This window comes from Hyperolius riggenbachi, chromosome 5 (genome assembly GCF_040937935.1).
Source record: "Hyperolius riggenbachi isolate aHypRig1 chromosome 5, aHypRig1.pri, whole genome shotgun sequence".
Taxonomy (NCBI): Eukaryota; Metazoa; Chordata; class Amphibia; order Anura; family Hyperoliidae; genus Hyperolius; species Hyperolius riggenbachi.
This window is the reverse complement of record NC_090650.1, coordinates 126516713-126535670: the sequence shown is the minus strand read 5'-3', so window position 1 is coordinate 126535670 and position 18958 is coordinate 126516713. Positions and strand designations below refer to the sequence as shown.

General features: G+C 45.8%; 1 long non-coding RNA gene across 3 annotated transcripts in view; it reads right to left on the bottom strand.

Annotated features, from left to right (window-relative positions):
- The window catches only part of LOC137517499 (uncharacterized), a 196935-nt gene that overhangs the window by 162843 nt on the left and 15134 nt on the right, over positions 1 to 18958 (bottom strand). The gene's annotated exons all lie outside the window — the stretch shown is intronic.

The following is an 18958-nucleotide window of genomic DNA, read 5'->3' as shown; positions in this document are numbered from 1 at the left end:
AGCATCCGTAACCGATATAAGTCTTGCTTCCTCCCTGCAGAGCAGTCTTTCCCTATCACCGCCTCTACGCGGAATATCCACAAATTTCAGGCCACAGAATTTTAGGATATTAGCATTTCCCCCATGGGTTTCTCTGACATGGGTAATCAAACGTGTAGCTCCCTTGCCAGTTTCATGTTCGGTGAGTTCATAGAAGATTTTATTTTTTGTCACAAGTTAGCGGAAATTGATTTTTATTGGTTTTTTTCACAAAGTGTCATTTTCCGCTAACTTGTGACAAAAAATAAAATCTTCTATGAACTCACCGTACTACTAACGGAATACCTTGGGGTGTCTTCTTTCTAAAATGGGGTCATTTGTGGGGTTCCTATACTGTCCTGGCATTTTAGGGGCCCTAAACCGTGAGGAGTAGTCTTGAAACGAAATTTCTCAAAATGACCTGTGAAATCCTAAAGGTACTCATTGGACTTTGGGCCCCTTAGCGCAGTTAGGGTGCAAAAAAGTGCCACACATGTGGTATCGCCGTACTCAGGAGAAGTAGTATAATGTGTTTTGGGGTGTGTTTTTACACATACCCATGCTGAGTGGGAGAAAGATCTCTGTAAATGGACAATTGTGTGTAAAAAAAATTAAAAAATTGTCATTTACAGAGATACTTCTCCCACCCAGCATCGGTATGTGTAAAAATACACCCCAAAACACATTATACTACTTCTCCTGAGTACGGCAATACCACATGTGTGGCACTTTTTTGCAGCCTAACTGCGCTAAGGGGCCCAAAGTCCAATGAGCACCTTTAGGCTTTACAGGGGTGCTTACAAATTAGCACCCCCCAAAATGTGAGGACAGTAAACACACCCCACAAATGACCCCATTTTGGAAAGTAGGCACTTCAAGGTATTCAGAGAGGGGCATGGTGAGTCCGTGGCAGATTTCATTTTTTTTTGTCACAAGTTAGAAGAAATGGAAACTTTTTTTTTTTTTGTCACAAAGTGTCATTTTCCGCTTACTTGTGACAAAAATTAATATCTTCTATGAACTCACTATGCCTCTCAGTGAATACTTTGGGATGTCTTCTTTCCAAAATGGGGTCATTTGGGGGGTATTTATACTATCCTGGAATTCTAGCCCCTCATGAAACATGTCAGGTGGTCAGAAAAGTCATAGATGCTTGAAAATGGGAAAATTCACTTTTTGCACCATAGTTTGTAAACGCTATGGGCCCGTTTCCACTCTCGCGGAAACGGCCGCGAATCCGCAGAGTTTCCCCGCAGGCAAATCGCGCGGGGAAACTCTGCCATAGGGGACAACGGCGCCGCCGGCCGAATCGCTTGCAGTAGCGATTCGGCCGGAAACCCCCACAGAATTCGCGGCGGAGGCTGCGATTCCCATAGCCGTGCATGGCACGGCTGATGGGAATCGCCTGCGATCCCGCCCACCCGCTCAGTGCCGGCGTGCGTCTACGAGACGCACGCCGCACTAGTGGAAACGAGCCCTGAAACTTTTACCCAAACCAATAAATATACACTGAATGGTTTTTTTTTTTTATCAAAAACATGTTTGTCCACATTTTTCGCGCTGCATGTATACAGAAATTTTACTTTATTTGAAAAATGTCAGCACAGAAAGTTAAAAAAGTCATTTTTTGCCAAAATTCATGTCTTTTTTGATGAATATAATAAAAAGTAAAAATCGCAGTAGCAATCAAATAGCACGGTACTTATCCGTTAGCCGGGCGCATCCGGCAGGTGGCGCTAATTACTATTCCCCCTCCAGGCCGACATGGATAGTAGGGAAAGATGTAACTCTGGTGGAGTTTTGTCGCCACCTAGAGGATGCGCCCGGCTAACGGATAAGTACCAATAGCACCAAAAGAAAGCTTTATTAGTGACAAGAAAAGGAGCCAAAATTCATTTAGGTGGTAGGTTGTATGAGCGAGCAATAAACCGTGAAAGCTGCAGTGGTCTGAATGGGAAAAAAGTGGCTGGTCCTTAAGGGGGGTAAAGCCCACGGTCCTCAAGTGGTTAACGGACACAGAAAAAACAATACAAGTACACACAGTGTACATATTACAAGTCAGCTACAGTATATAAGTTAAAGTGGTAGTAAACAGTGAGAAGTGTTTGTTTTCAGTTTTGTGCTGTAATGCTGTCCAGTCCTAGCAGCTCTAGCAATGTTCTACATTGAGCAGGGATACAGCCTGAGGGAAGAAGCTGTTTCTATGCCTGGAAGTTTTTGACTGGTATCTCACTCCTGATGGCATAAGTTGTAAAATAGAGTGAGCAGGATGGGAGGGGTCAGAGGCAATCTTCATCACTCACTTTCTGCACCTGCTAGCGTACGGATCCTGCAGGGAAACTAAGCTATAGCCAATTATTGTATCTGCTAATCAAATGATGGACTGCAATCTCACATTGCATTGTAACTGACACTGTTTTGCACACTGTAACATGGTGCAATTTACCCGCTTCCCATCCACCTAATGCAGGATGGCGGCAGGACATCGTCTCTCTCATGCCTCCTGGACGCCTATTGGCGTCATCTTGCGAGGACCAAGATTTGACGGGAGCTCACGCTCACATGAGCGCACTCTCCCGTCACTGTGCACAGGGGACCCCAGCAATCAGCGCTGGCAGGCTGTTTATTTTATTTATAAGTAATTTTAGCATTTATATAGCGCTGAAATCTTACACAGCGTTGTACAGAGTATAGTCTTGTCACTTAACTGTCCCTCGGAGGGACTCACAATCTAATCCCTGCCATAGCCATATTTGTATGTAATGTATCTTGTAGTGTATGTATCTTAGGCCACATACATACATCAGACCATAGTCTTTTGAAAATGAAAGATCACAGACCAATTTTACCCCCATCCATGTAGTATGAGAGCCATACTCTACACAGTCTATTCTATGGAGCTGCACTCCCCATCAGATAAAATCTTTGCAAGATGCTGCACACAAAGATGCCCGTACACACTCAAAAGATCATTATCTGCAAAAGATCTGTTCCTGCAAAAAATCCATTCCTGCAAAATGCATTCATAGTCTATGAGATCTGCAGATCCTCATACACACCTGGTTTAACAGACAATTATCTGTAGATCATCTGCAGATCAGATCCACCAGGATGGATTTTCAGATCTGCAGATGATTGCCAGATATGCAGATTAAGGCCCAGTGCGCACCGAGCGGTTTTTGGAGCGATCCACCGGCCGCATCCGCCTCTAAAAACGCTTGTCTAATGTATTGCAATGGGATGGTGCACACCGGCGGTTTGCGGTTTTTGCCAAGCCGCAAACGCGCCTCCTGCTGCGCGTTTGCGGTTTTCTGAAGCGTTTCGTCCTCAATGTAAAGTATAGGAAAAACGCAAACCGCTCTGAAAAACGCTAGTTCAGAGCGGTTTGCCAGGCATTTTTGTTACAGTAGCTGTTCAGTAACAGCTTTTACTGTAACAATATGTGTAATCTGCTACACAAAAACGCACGCAAAACCGCTAGGTATGTTTAGAAAATCTCTCTAAACATACCTAGAATCGCTCTGAAATCAGCTCCCAAAACCGCTAGCATATTGCGGATCTGCTAGCGGTTTTGGTGTGCACTGGGCCGAAGTCTGTTAAACCAGGTGTGTATGAGGATCTGCAGATCTCATAGACTATGAATGCATTTTGCAGGAATGGATTTTTTGCAGGAACAGATCTTTTGCAGATACTGATCTGTTGCATGTGTACAGACATCTTTGTGTGCAGCATCTTGCAAAGATTTTATCTGATGCGGAGTGCAGCTCCATAGAATAGACTGTGTAGAGTATGGCTCTCATACTACATGGAAGGGGGTAAAATTGGTCTGTGATCTTGCATTTTCAAAAGACTTTTATCTCAAGTGTGTATGAAGCATTAGTCTAGCGGCAATTAAGAGGGAAGCCAATTAAGTTATCTGTATCGGTTTTTTTTTACAAAATTTCTGTCTTTTTTTATTAACTAAAAAAATTCTATAAATAGCAGCAGCAGCAGTAATCAAATAACACCAAAAGAAAGCTCTATTTATGAGAAGAAAATTAGGTAAAATTCATTTGGGTGCTAAGCTGGATAACTGAGCAATAAACTGTTAAAGTTGTGAACAGTGCCCAATTGTAAACAATGTCCTGGTCACTGGGAGGGGGGGGGGGGGGTGGTATAAACCTCTGGGGCTCAAGAGGTTAAAGTCTATGAACAGTTCACACCTCATAAGTTGCACTCCAATGCATCCGATTCTGTTGTTACAATTCAGAACGTGCACTGCGTATCTAGAGGTGCACATGTTGACGTGTACAATTTTGTCAATCAAGGTGCACATTGGTCAGTTGCTTCTTTACGTGTACATCACATGCCAGTGAAAATGTTGATTGTAGTTACGTTACACGTACATTAGAACCCAATGCAATGCCCCAGCATGACACTATCCTTACTTCTAGCTCACAAAAGGAGCAGTTGCCTCTGGCAGTATGAAGTTAATGAATAGTTTTATATAACTACATGTCCTGAAAAACTGAAAAATGATTGACACCATGTTTTATTAAACAAAAAGTAAATTATAGTTCAGCTAATACGTTTAACTCCATAAATGACAGTCACAGCGCAATGATAACGTTTAAATGACTGGCTATTGTTTCTGTCTCTAGACAGGTGTTGTAGATAATGTATAAATGTATACTACATTCCCAGATAAAGCCACACTATATTCATTGGAAGTATGTGTCCACATGCTCCTGTAATTACATTCACAACTCCCTCTACCCAGAATTAGTGACAGGGCAATTCCAGCTGTATCCATTCTCTAATTAGCAAATGTCACATCTGTAAATGAAGCCATCAGTCCACTGAATACAGCTTATCAGTCAGGTAATGTGCTGAAACAGATAAATATTTGAAAGAATAGTATAGTATAGTGATCTGAAGTGAAATTCAACAAGGCAGTTTCTCTTGCTCTACAGCCTGCCGAAACTCCCATGTACAGATAGTCAATATCATGAGAATCATTTTGGCTTGCATGCTAATTTAAAGCAAAGTGTGTGCAGTTTGGAATTGCCCCAATCAAATTATGCAAAAAATAGAGATGGTCAATTAGATACAAATGTTGAGTTGATGCAGGACTATGCAAATTAGATGCACATATTTGAATACAATATTTGCATAATTCTGCATCAACTCAGTGTGATTTACATCTCATTGACCATCCCTAGCAGGAAGTTCATTTAATTGGCCCAATTCCAAGCTGCAAACAATTTTCATGCAAGCCAGAATTAAGAGCATCTCATTGACCATCTCTACTCTAGGATAATCAATGAGATGCAAATTATTGATGCAGAATTATGCAAATGTATACAGCCTGAAAATGGGCCCATCAAATAACGGTAAGGTAGATTCTGGTTTGTCATTTTTTACGTCATATAAATTTACATACAAAATTTGCCTAATCCTTTATCAATTTTGAATGATTCGCATGTCATTGACCATCGCTGCGCTATTCTCCTGGTCTGCACAGTATAAATTCGATATGGAATGCTATGGATTAATACCAGCTTGATTGATGTAATTAGTTGATTATTATGGCCCTTTCACACTGAGTCTGTTGCGTTGCGATAAGATGTTAAGAATCAATAAAAACACAAAGAGGGTTTTAAATCAGGATGGCAGCATTTATTGGCTAACCTGAAGGAAAAAGTGGGGTTTTGTCCAAGAGCCTTGGATAAAACGGAAACAGAAAAGGAGAGTGTGGAGATATATTGAGGTGCTGATGATATTAAGGATAACAGGAACATATTCTTTCATTTTTTTCTGCCAGAAGGGAGCAGGTTACCTTGAGTTGCTTGGGGCAAGGAAATGGGTGATTGTCTTGACCATATGAGAGGCTTTGAGTCTGTATGCAGTTCCTCTGAGAGTGCTAATGGGATTATCTGCCTGGCTTTTGAACTCAGGAGACGGCCCATTGTCTCAATACACAAAGCCAGAGGACCAGAGTCTGGAGACTAACACAGGAACGTTTGAAATGTACATGACAGGCTATTAGAAATGGGTGAAGTCCTGTTGATACCATTTTTTACCTGTGGAAATTAAATCATTAGTGGAGGTGCTATAGTACCCTTTTCATGTATGTGGATCTCTGGAAATCCCATTTATGTCTGAGAACTGAGACAGGAAAAAGCCGTAATCAAGTTTTCACCTGGAGTTGAAAGGCTCACTTCACAATCTTTGATGTATGGACTTTTACCTGGAAATGGAATATGTCTGAGATTTAATTAAAACCTAGTTCCTCCCCTCCCCAAGGAAGTTGCAGCCTACAGGTGTAGCTCAGAGTATAAAAAGCAGAGGCGGATGCCTAGTGACTGTCTTCTCTCGGAGGTAGCGAATAGCTAGGGAGGATCGCGACTCCTGGTCGAAACGGCGTCCTCCCGTCAAACAACGTTCTAACCTAAGCTGGTAACGTTCTTTTTTCCCCCGTTTATTTTTACTCAAATATCCGTGTGTGGTATCTTTGTAACTCTTAATTGTGTAACTTTTTTACTTTGTCTTTTTGTAATCTTTTTGTATATATTAAGTTCTGCATTGTTCTACGTTTTTCTAGAATATTAAATTATTATTTAATAAGTTTGACTTCTGCCGTACTAAACTAACACTCATAGCCTAGAAGAGACTGAAGTGTAACCGTGTATAAGTTCATGCCTAATTGTACGCTTGAGCAACACTACCGTATGAAATTGTAATTGCATTGTGTGTGGGGGGCGTTTTTCCTACGTTGGCCTAAGCGCGCAGCTGACCCAACGTACGAACAACGCCAGTGCGAGTAGCGACAGCAGAGTGGCTAACAGTATCGTTCGGAACGACTGCTAGTGGGTCTTTGCTTCACGACAGTGTAAGATTGCAACTGTGGGTGTGTGTGGGTGCGTGACATTCCCGTATTTGGCCTAAGCGCAACGCTGACCCAAATACAAAAACGCGGAGTGCGCGCTGAGGACTCGACAGCAGAGTGGAAGTGTCTAGCGAACCGCTAGTGGTGGCAGTGAGAGGTGTTCTGAGGGGTCCCAGCCTTGTTTTAGCTTGACTAAGGCTGCTTCCCCTCTCAGTCTGGTCAAACCCGCAGTCGGGAACCGTATACGCAGGCGTGCCGCGGGCCGATCCTGACATAATTGGCTGGCAGTGGTGGCATCGTTTGGTACATTAGTACGCAGTTTAGCTCGCTATTCTGAGTACTAAAGGCTGGAAGCTTGCTAGAAGCAACTAGCCTACAGAAGTCTACTCAGTGCAGAATCTATATACTTTTTTTTTGTTCAAAGATACACACTTGGTGTTTGCTTTCCCTCCCCCCTTTTTTCTTTTTATTTTTTGCAACACGATGGCTCAGAAAGCATCCAGCTATGCAAGGCAAAACAAAGAGATACTACTCAACCTGTGTGAGCACAAAGGCATCGAGACGGTGAGCGGCCAGACTAAGGAGCAGTTAGTTCGTGCGCTCGAGGAGTATGATGAGGCAGAGCAAGCCCGTGCTTCAACGTCAGCGGATGCAGCTCACGACACGCCAGAGGAGGAATCGCTCCCGCTACAGGATGCGAGTGGAGACGATGTCCTGGATGATCCACCGAACACTGAGATGACATCTCTGGAAGCTGATCTACAGCTACTGAACTCGGCTGATCCTGAACTGCGCCTAAAGCTGATCCTACTGCACCGACAGGCAGAGAAGGAACAAGCGGCACAGCGACACCAGGCCGAGAGGGAAAGAGCTGAACGGCAACACCAGCTGGAGCTGGCTAAACTTCAGCAGCAGAACCGGTCTGCTGGACCCGCAGAACGCGAAGGTGAGCGAGTCCACAGAATCCCCCTGGATAAGTTCCCCGCTATAGACAAGGACTCTGACATAGACAATTTCCTACAGGGGTTTGAAAGGACTTGTCGGCAGTATGGGGTGCCCCGTGAGCAGTGGGCAAGATACCTCACACCAGGGCTGAGAGGCAAGGCCCTGGAGGCGTTTGTGAGTCTCCCCCAGGAGGAAGAAACAGACTTTGAGGCAATTAAGAAAGCCATCATTGCGCGATACCACCTCACGCCAGAGGTGTATCGCAAACGTTTCAGGACAGTGCAGCGAGGTCCTAATGACAGTTACCTGGATCATGCTTGCAACCTGCGCACTGCTTTCCAGCAGTGGTTAAAAGGACTGTCAGTCAAAACCTTGGATGCCCTGAAGGAGCTGATGATAAAAGACCAGTTCCTACACACCTGTCCTGTTGAGGTCCGGCTGTTTGTGCTGGATCGAGAACCAAAGACAGTGGATGAGGCTGCGGAAATGGCCGATGCCTACACCGCCCATAGAGCACCTGAGTCCCGGAGGACTACTACGCCCAGCTGGAGAGGAGAACAGATTGCTAAACCTGTTTCACCCAGCACCCAGAGGAGGCAAGCACCGCTGTCTCCTGGATTCAAGCAACCTGACACTCGGAAATGCTTTGTATGTGACAGGGTGGGTCATATCAGCACGACTTGCCCAGAGAGGAAAAGGGAGGCCCCAAAATCCAGTGAGGCCTCAAATGCCAGTGAAGTCCCAATGGCTTTGTGTGCTACCAGGAATGCCACTGGCTATGCAGAGAAACTGCAGCTTGTCACGGTTGGGGGTACAGTTGCCACTGGGCTGAGAGACACTGGAGCAGAATTGACTCTCATACATCCCCTGCTTGTGAACCCGGAGCAGTACATACCTGGGAAAATGATTGCTGTCAGAGGAATTGGGGGTGTCACCCCAGCCATACCCACCGCCTTGGTCCACCTGAATTGGGGGGCCGGCAGCGGATTGAAAGAAGTTGGGGTAACCGACAAAATCCCCACCAACGTTTTGCTGGGTACTGACCTGGGATGGTTAGTGGCCCGGTATGAGCCTACTCCAAACCCTGTGGGGCCTGCATCCCCAGCAGAAGTTCAGGACTCTTGCAAGGTACTGTTTGATAATGCTGTGCAAATGGGGAGTGCTGGCGAGGCCCCAGGGGCTATGGACTGTTTGCTAGGAGCCAGCCCTAGTGATTCTCCAGTGCCTAGGCCTGGAGTGGGACATGTTGATCTGGAGAATGCAGAAACTGATGATGTCCTTTATGACGCATGGACTATCGAGGCGATCGATGCAAGAACTGTTGATGCTACTTGTGAAGTGCTGGGTAGCACTGGGTATAATGCAGCAGATAATGTTGATGTGGAATGTAATGTTCTAAATGTCAATATGTGTAAGATGGATAATGCTGATGTCATATGTGTTGTGCTACATAATGCTGTGTGTCAGGTGGACACTCCGTCGGCTGCAGGAGTAACCAGCCGGGCTCGCTGGGCTGCAGCAGATGGATTGCCCACTGAAGGGGCAGACGGCACCAGGCCAGATCTTTCCCCTTCAGATGTTTTTAAGACCAAATGTGATGTGATTCATGATGTGTATAATGTGGGCACTCCCTCAGCTGCAGTGGTAACCCGCAGCGCTAGCGGGTCTACAGCAGAGGGACTGTCCACCGAAGTGGCAAATGTTGCTGGGTCAGCCACATCCAATTCGGAACCTGGCCCGGAGGGCCCAGGAGCCTCTCCGTCTGCAGCCTTCCTGGAATGTGTGACAGGCAGCACTGAGCTCTCTGGGGCTGTTCGATTTGACAGCAGCCTGGAAGAGCTCAGGGGGCTAGCCAGCAGGTCACCAGCTGGGAGGGGCGGGCTGAGAGGGTCCTGGGAAGTTATTCCCTCTGAGCTGTCCGAAGTGGAGGAGGCAGACCGGCAGATAATCGTTCCCCAAAGGGACCGAGAGATAGGCCCTGCCACTATAGAGAGAGTGCGTGTAGCGACTGTGGGGACCCTTCCCCAGCTGCAGCACTGTCTTTATGGTCACGAATTCACGGTCGTCACTGACCCGCATTCCCCTGGTTGGTTACGTCAGGTTGCCAAGGGCAATGACACATTGCAGCAACCTGACCTAGCTTTCCAGTCGTGTAGCTTGGAGCTAACTGACAGGTGGGGAACCCTCCTGAGGATGCTAAAGGTTTACCCCACCCGGCCAGGCCGTCAATGTAGGCTTTGGCAGGATGATTCTTTAGAATCACCTGCCAGCGCTATCCGGAAGGGGAGCAATCATGGGAATGCTGATGGACTGTCCCGTCAAGCAGAACCAACAATGTAGGTGCTGGCAGGATAATCTGGGAAGATCATCTGCCTTGCACCAAGTTAACGGCGGAGGTGTGGAGATATATTGAGGTGCTGATGATATTAAGGATAACAGGAACATATTCTTTCATTTTTTTCTGCCAGAAGGGAGCAGGTTACCTTGAGTTGCTTGGGGCAAGGAAATGGGTGATTGTCTTGACCATATGAGAGGCTTTGAGTCTGTATGCAGTTCCTCTGAGAGTGCTAATGGGATTATCTGCCTGGCTTTTGAACTCAGGAGACGGCCCATTGTCTCAATACACAAAGCCAGAGGACCAGAGTCTGGAGACTAACACAGGAACGTTTGAAATGTACATGACAGGCTATTAGAAATGGGTGAAGTCCTGTTGATACCATTTTTTACCTGTGGAAATTAAATCATTAGTGGAGGTGCTATAGTACCCTTTTCATGTATGTGGATCTCTGGAAATCCCATTTATGTCTGAGAACTGAGACAGGAAAAAGCCGTAATCAAGTTTTCACCTGGAGTTGAAAGGCTCACTTCACAATCTTTGATGTATGGACTTTTACCTGGAAATGGAATATGTCTGAGATTTAATTAAAACCTAGTTCCTCCCCTCCCCAAGGAAGTTGCAGCCTACAGGTGTAGCTCAGAGTATAAAAAGCAGAGGCGGATGCCTAGTGACTGTCTTCTCTCGGAGGTAGCGAATAGCTAGGGAGGATCGCGACTCCTGGTCGAAACGACGTCCTCCCGTCAAACAACGTTCTAACCTAAGCTGGTAACGTTCTTTTTTCCCCCGTTTATTTTTACTCAAATATCCGTGTGTGGTATCTTTGTAACTCTTAATTGTGTAACTTTTTTACTTTGTCTTTTTGTAATCTTTTTGTATATATTAAGTTCTGCATTGTTCTACGTTTTTCTAGAATATTAAATTATTATTTAATAAGTTTGACTTCTGCCGTACTAAACTAACACTCATAGCCTAGAAGAGACTGAAATGTAACCGTGTATAAGTTCATGCCTAATTGTACGCTTGAGCAACACTACCGTATTAAATTGTAATTGCATTGTGTGTGGGGGGCGTTTTTCCTACGTTGGCCTAAGCGCGCAGCTGACCCAACGTACGAACAACGCCAGTGCGAGTAGCGACAGCAGAGTGGCTAACAGTATCATTCGGAACGACTGCTAGTGGGTCTTTGCTTCACGACAGTGTAAGATTGCAACTGTGTGTGTGTGTGGGTGCGTGACGTTCCCGTATTTGGCCTAAGCGCAACGCTGACCCAAATACGAAAACGCGGAGTGCGCGCTGAGGACTCGACAGCAGAGTGGAAGTGTCTAGCGAACCGCTAGTGGTGGCAGTGAGAGGTGTTCTGAGGGGTCCCAGCCTTGTTTTAGCTTGACTAAGGCTGCTTCCCCTCTCAGTCTGGTCAAACCCGCAGTCGGGAACCGTACGCGGGCCGGTTCCTGACAGAGAGCACGAGCCCAATATGGTGTAGTATGTCGTTTAATTGTAGATCTGGGTATAGATACAAAAACAGAATACTCACAAACCTGGGTTGCTCAATGCAACCACCTTCTGCGCACTTCGGGAACGCCTGTCCCGCACTCGAGTGTTTGGACGAGGGTCTCTTTTGCGTTGGTCGCTCTCTCTAAAAAATGGGGCCAAAAGGCCCTTCCCTCACATAGAGAGTGTACAACTAGAAACGGGTTGAGAGGTGCTCAAGGAGATCTGGCAATGTGTGGATCACAATGATAAATAATAGTAAAAAAGGAAAAGAGTAATCTTTTGGCCAGTAAGTCTTGCAAGTGTACAGGAATAGATTCTTAGAAGGCTTATTAGCCAAAAATTACTATTTTTCTTTTAAGGACCACTTCCAGACAAAAAAAGGTCTGAATGGCAGTGGCGGCTCCAGGAATTTTTTTTAGGGGGTGCTATGCAGGGGCTGGACCAATTTCCGGGGGAGCTGACGATCTGCGTCGTGGCAAAAAATGGGTGTGGCTACAACCTGTGGCGCGCAAAGTGCGCCGCACCGGAAAAATGGGCGTGGTCATGACCGGATGAGGGCGGGGCTAACTGTAATTTAAAGTGAACCCAGGGTGAGAGTGATATGGTGGCTGCCATATTTATTTCCTTTTAAACAATTCTAGTTGCCTGGCAGCCCTGCTGATCTATTTGGCTGCAGTAGTGAACTAAATTACACCAGAAACAAGCATGCAGCTAATCTTGTCAGTTCTGAGTCTCTGACAATATTGTCAGAAACCCCTGACCTGCTGCATGCTTGTTCAGGGTCTATGGTTGAAAGAATTAGAGGCAGAGGACCAACACGGCCGCCAGGCAGCCGGTATTGCTTAAAAAGAGATAAATATGGCAGCCTCAATATTATTCTCACCTCGGGTTCCCTTTAAAAGTGCAACGCAAAGACAGAGGGCCCAAGTTTTGGTGACCCTTTCCCCAGAAAATTCACATAATTGTGCAGGTTTTCTCAAGAAAATTCACGTAATGTGAGCAGATTTGAACAAAAAACACGTTCAATAACCCCAACATGCACAACCGTTATCAGATATGACCCCAATATGCACAATCGTTATCAGATATGACCCCAATATGAACAATCGTTATCAGATATGACCACAATATGCACAATCGTTATCAGATATGACCCCAATATGCACAATCGTTATCAGATATGACCCCAATATGCACAATCGTTATCAGATATGACCCCAATATGCACAATCGTTATCAGATATGACCCCAATATGCACAATCGTTATCAGATATGACTCCAATATGCACAATCGTTATCAGATATGACTCCAATATGCACAATCGTTATCAGGTATGACTCCAATATGCACACTCGTTATCAGATATGACTCCAATATGCACAATCGTTATCAGATATGACCCCAATATGCACAATTGTTATCAGATATGACCCCAATATGCACAATCGTTATCACATATGACCCCAATATGCACAATCGTTATCAGATATGACCCCAATATGCACAATCGATATCAGATATGACCCCAAAATGCACAATCGTTATTAGATATGACCCCAATATGCACAATCGTTATCAGATATGACCCCAATATGCACAATCGTTATCAGATATGACCCCAATATGCACAATCGTTATCAGATATGACCCCAATATGCACAATCCTTATCAGATATGACCCCAATATTCACAATGCTCAGCAGTTCTGACCCCAATATGCACAATGCTCAGCAGTTTTAACCCCAATATGCACAATGCTCAGCAGTTCTGACCCCAATATGCACAATGCTCAGCAGTTCTGACCCCAATATGCACAATGCTCAGCAGTTCTGACCCCAATATGCACAATGCTCAGCAGTTCTGGTTCGCGTTGGCGATGTTTCTGAGTATAGAGGATCCAATCAGGTTGCCACCAAATACCAATCTGTTATCACAGGGGAGTCTTCTTCATCCAGGAATCAGCGGACTGAGTTTAGCGGCCTGGAAATGGAGAGGAAGAGGTATACAGACTTCGGGTGCTCCTCCCAGGTGGTAGAAACACTATTGAAAGCAAGGAAGCCTTCTACGAATTCCACCTATTATCGTATCTGGGAGAAGTTTGTATCCTATGCTCTGGAGAATGGGTTTGACAGTCTGTGTCCAGAGATCCAGAATATCCTGAATTTTCTTCAGTCAGGAGTCGACAAGGGCCTCAGTGTAGCGGCTATAAAGGTGCAGGTCTCTGCCCTTTCAGCCTTAACAAATCATCGATGGGCTACTCACCCTCTAGTAGATCAGTTTGTGCAGGCGATTTTTAAAATGCGCCCGCCCAGAAAGCCTTTTTTTCCAAAGTGGGACCTCACAATGGTCTTGGAGGTTCTATCTTCTCCTCAGTTTTTCCCTCTTCAATCAATCTCCTTGGAGAATTTAGTTCTCAGGACAGTCTTCCTAACAGCCATGGCATCAGGGAAGAGAGTCTCGGAGCTACAGGCACTAGGTTGCTCCAATAACCTGTTGGTGTTTTTCCCAGATAGAGTTGTTGTTAGGCCAGTGTTACACTTTCAATTCAATTCACTTTATTGTCATTGTGTAACACAACGAAATTACTTTTCATGACAACCCCACGGTGCATATAGGGAACATAGTGATAGTAACAAGGAAGAGAAGAAATTATACAAGTATGCCAGGTATTACAGATGTTTAAAAATTTGTACACAGTGTTAATTGTTTCAGAGAGGATTCAGAGTTCATCAAGTTTATGGCGGATGGGAAAAAGCTATCTTTCAGTCTGTTTGTGTGTGTGCGGATTGATCTAAAACGATTACCTGATGGAAGGAGCTCAAACAAGGCATTTCCAGGGTGAGTGTTGTCCTTGATAATGTTTTTGGCCCTTCTCATGCTGCGAGTATTATACAAAAGGTCCAGTGATGGTAGTTCAGTGCCAATAATGGCTTCTGCTGTTTTAACAACTCGCTGCAGGGCTTCTCTAGTAGCCTTCGTGCAGCTGTTGTACCAGGCCATCATGCAATTGGTCAGAACGCTTTCTATAGTGCATCTGTAGAAATTAACCAGCAGTTTCTGTGGGAGGTTAACGCTCCTTAGTTTTCTCAGAAAGTAGAGGCGTTGTTGTGCTTTGCCAGTTAGAGCTAAAGCATTGACAGCCCAGGACAGGTTCTCTGCGATGGTGACTCCCAAAAATTTGAAGCTGGAAACTCTCTCCACAGCCTCTGCATTGATCATTAGCGGTAGGTGAGTGGTCTTTTTGGTGGTCCTAAAGTCCAGAATAATTTCTTTGGTCTTCTTTGTATTTAATAACAGGTTGTTAATGTCGCACCATGCAGTCAGGTTCCTAACTTCTTCTGTGTATGCAGCTTCCTCATTGTCTGATATAAGCCCAATGTGTAACGATTGTGGAATCGTATTTGCGGTCAGCGCACCAGACGTGCGCTGACGCGGCAGATTTCCTCCACAAGCGTATATTTGAGGACACCCAGGATAGGTGCTATGCACCCGCAGAGGGCAATTCCCTCCGGCAGATGGCGCTGTGGAGTGCAGGCGAACACAGTCGCTGCACAGCCACAGATGCCAGACGGGAATTGTACAGATCAAGGACAAGGTACGATCAGGCAGGGCTGGATAGCCCACAAGAAACAGAGGAAAGGGACAGAACCAATGTGTGTCCACCAAACTAGTCACCACCCAGCGACGGTGAACACACAACAGTGGAAACGAAGTGGGAATGCAATCGCAAGAATGGCGATTGCCGACAGAGACACTAGACTGAGCAAAACAGGGCACGAGGGTAGCAAAGGCACAGCAAATAATACAATAAGGAGATACGGAAAATAACAAACGCTAGCTAACCGCGAACACCGCACTCATTCGCAACAGTGCACTCGGTTATGCGCGGTCTCCACGTGATAAGCACAATAGAGACAAGCACGCCTAACTAACCATTAACAGACAAACATGAAACAGAGGACGCGAGCGCTTGCTTAACGGTTACCTCACCGAGCCTCCAGCAAGCGTAGCAGACAAGACAGACACACGAAAACAGGGACAAGCGAGAGATAGGATCCACAGAACTAGCGAAAAGTGGCTAGCGCGATCCAGGTACAGAGTAGCAGAACAGAAGGATCCCCAGCGCTAGCGAAAAGTGGCTAGCGCGATCCCAGAAGACAGAACAGAAGGATCCCCAGCGCTAGCGAAAAGTAGCTAGCGCGATCCCAGGAGACAGAACAGAAGGATCCCCAGCGCTAGCGAAAAGTGGCTAGCGCGATCCCAGGAGACAGAACAGAAGAGATAGCTGGTAGCAATCGCTGCACCAGCTATACTCCAAGAACAGAGATCAGAACCATTTCCTGTCGACCACCGTTGGGACAGGACAATGGCAACAGAACAAACAAACAGATAATACAACCTGACTGGGCTAGAAGGGGAGCCTAAAGCAACCCCCAGGAATTAACTATACTAGATAGCAATGGCTGACACTCTAGCAGTGTCCATCAGGAACAGACCATGGAAGGGAAATGACCAGCAAAGCCTTCTGGGAAACATAAAGCTCTTACAGTGCCAGTCATCAAAGAAGGCAGGTAGGGGATTTGCATAACGAATGTATGCAAATTCCCCAGCAAGAGAACAGACCAGAACTTGCAATGGAAAGACAGGTCTCTGTTCCAGAGTCCTGCAGCATGTAAACCTAAACAATGGTCAAAAGGCTGCCTGCCTGCGCAGGCAGCTGAGCGGATTCTCACAGTACCCCCCCCCCCTCTAGGGATGGATTCCAGACATCCCTCAAAACTGGCATCATCCCAAAACTCTAACTGAAGACTCATGAAGGTCGGGACAGCCCGACAAGGCCCAATTCCAGAGTCAGTCCATCCGAAACCGACCTCATCGGAAGCAGAAGCCACCGAAACATGCCCATCAGCACTACAAGTCTCAGCGTAACACCCATCAGGACTGTGGACACCAGAGAAGAAGCCATCGACACCCTCCAGACAATACCCACCACCTTCCAAGGAGCGTCCAAGAATACCAAACCTGCCACAATACCTGTTCGAAGTGTCCCTTACAACACCAAAGCCATTGCTGATCGTATTCAGGGCACCAAGCAAAACCGGAATCTCCCAGAACGCCTTGAAGCTCCGCAGAGATCCCAAGAAGCCAGAACGCTCACCAGGCTCACATGGAGAACCACCAAGAACCCCTATGGAACCTATGATCATTCCAGACTCACAATTAGCAGGACACCCATCAAGATCAGGACTTTCAGGGACCACTTCTGGGCATGCAAGCAGGCAGGCTATATCGAAACATGTCTCCACTGAGGAAGCATCTGAGTACGCTGGAAACTGAGGCACACTTGGGCTTTCTGGGTCACAGAGCACATCGGAGTACACTAGTACAGGAGAAACCTCAGGACATGTCGGGGAACTGCCAACCTCAGAGTCCGACACGACAAGACCAAAACCAGTACCGGGCAGAAAATCATCACGAGTAAAGGTCACACGTACTGGTCTTTCAAAAGAAGACTCGGACTCAAATTCAGAATTTTCTGTAACTGTAATATCATCATTGACTACACATGAATGAAGCTCCACAAGAGCTGCAAAAGTAGTCAGCAAGGCAGCAATGCCTACTGAAGTGGGCAACACCTCAGAAAGACCTGGGGGGCAGGAGACATCTCCTACAAGTTCTGCACCCTTTGGGAGGAACTCGGAGATCTCCAGGACATCAGACAATACCTCAGGAACACCATTTCCCAAGTTTTCTAAGAAGGATTCTGAACTATCCATGTTACAGGGCAAAACTTGAACTTTATTTTGTGTGCAGGGCAGATGTCCCAGGGAAGGTTCCACCATAAACTGAGACTGAATTTTATCATCAGGACAGGGATACACAGGAATATCTAGTGAAACTAGCTCTGACTTTCTGAGTTTTGCCTCACTACAGGCAGATTCCTCCATAGCAGTCAAACCAGACTGCAATTCCAAAATAGCAGAGAAACAGGTAACAATGGTTGCAATACCTAGACGAGCCTCTAGGGTCACTGCAGGAGATTTTAAACAAGGTAATATTGACTCATCCAGAGTACTGGGTGGAGAGTCAATACTTCCTTCAGAATCAGACTCGCAAATGTCAATGCGAGTGGACATCATGCCTTCATTCATGGTACAGGGCAGGTTCAGAGAAAGCTTCTCTGGACAAGGCAAAGAAGCTTCAGCATCAGATTCGCAAAACCGAAGCGCTGTCTCACTCTTAGATTCGGCTAACAATGTCGAATCCGAGGAGTCAGAACGCAAAATTTGCGGATCCAAGATCGCTTTAGGTTGCGAAACTGACGCTTCCATAGCGCAAACCTCCGCGATCTGCGGAGCAGACTGCAAGGCATCTAGGACAGAAACACTGGAGCAACTGTCATCAGGCAACAGGCCTGCACAGGTGCGAACAGAATAAGACATAGATTCATTTGCAAAAGAAGTGGCGACAACAACAGGAGAAACTTTATTAGACACATCAATAATTTTCTTAAAGTTGCATAACTTAGGAATTTTCCCCATGGCAGGCTCACAAACGGACGATCTTAGAGAACCTGAGGGAAAAAATCTGTCTTCCTTAGACACAGGACCACACAGACCTTTCGCAGCCATACGTGCGGGGGCGACATCAGACCGCACTGGTTCAACTTCCACACAAGCAACCGCTCTGAACGACTTGCACTCAGACTTCAAACACTCAGTTGCTTTGGGAAAGGGAATGCATTCAAAACTCACTTTCTTTAAATCCAGAGGATTGGAACAATCGTCCGCTGACAATGTGTTTTTAGCAGCTTGAAGCGCATGTAGTTCATCCAAAATCATTCTCCACACTTCAAACAGCGGAGTCACAAAGTCAGAGATACATTCACCAGTCTTGATTAAAGTGCACGCAGACTCAATGCACGCATACAAAACTGCTTCGTTTTTAGAAAGGTAATGATTGCAAAACGATCTCCAATCACATTCCAATTCATAGACCAGGAGCTCGATCTCCCATTTCTCAAACGGGGGCTCCCATGCACACTTAACAAAGGATGAACAATCATAGTGCGCACAGTCTACAGATGGAACTGGAGCAGGAACAGAACGGGAATCTTTTACCTCTTTATTGGGGTCAATTGATTGGTGTGTGTGTAATTCATCCAAAATGATCTGCCACACATACATCACCAGATCCACAACACACTCGTCACATTCATCAGAATCAATCAAAAGGCACATAGAGTCAATACAATCGTTCAGGACATCCGCGCTTTTTGCGATGTAAAAATCG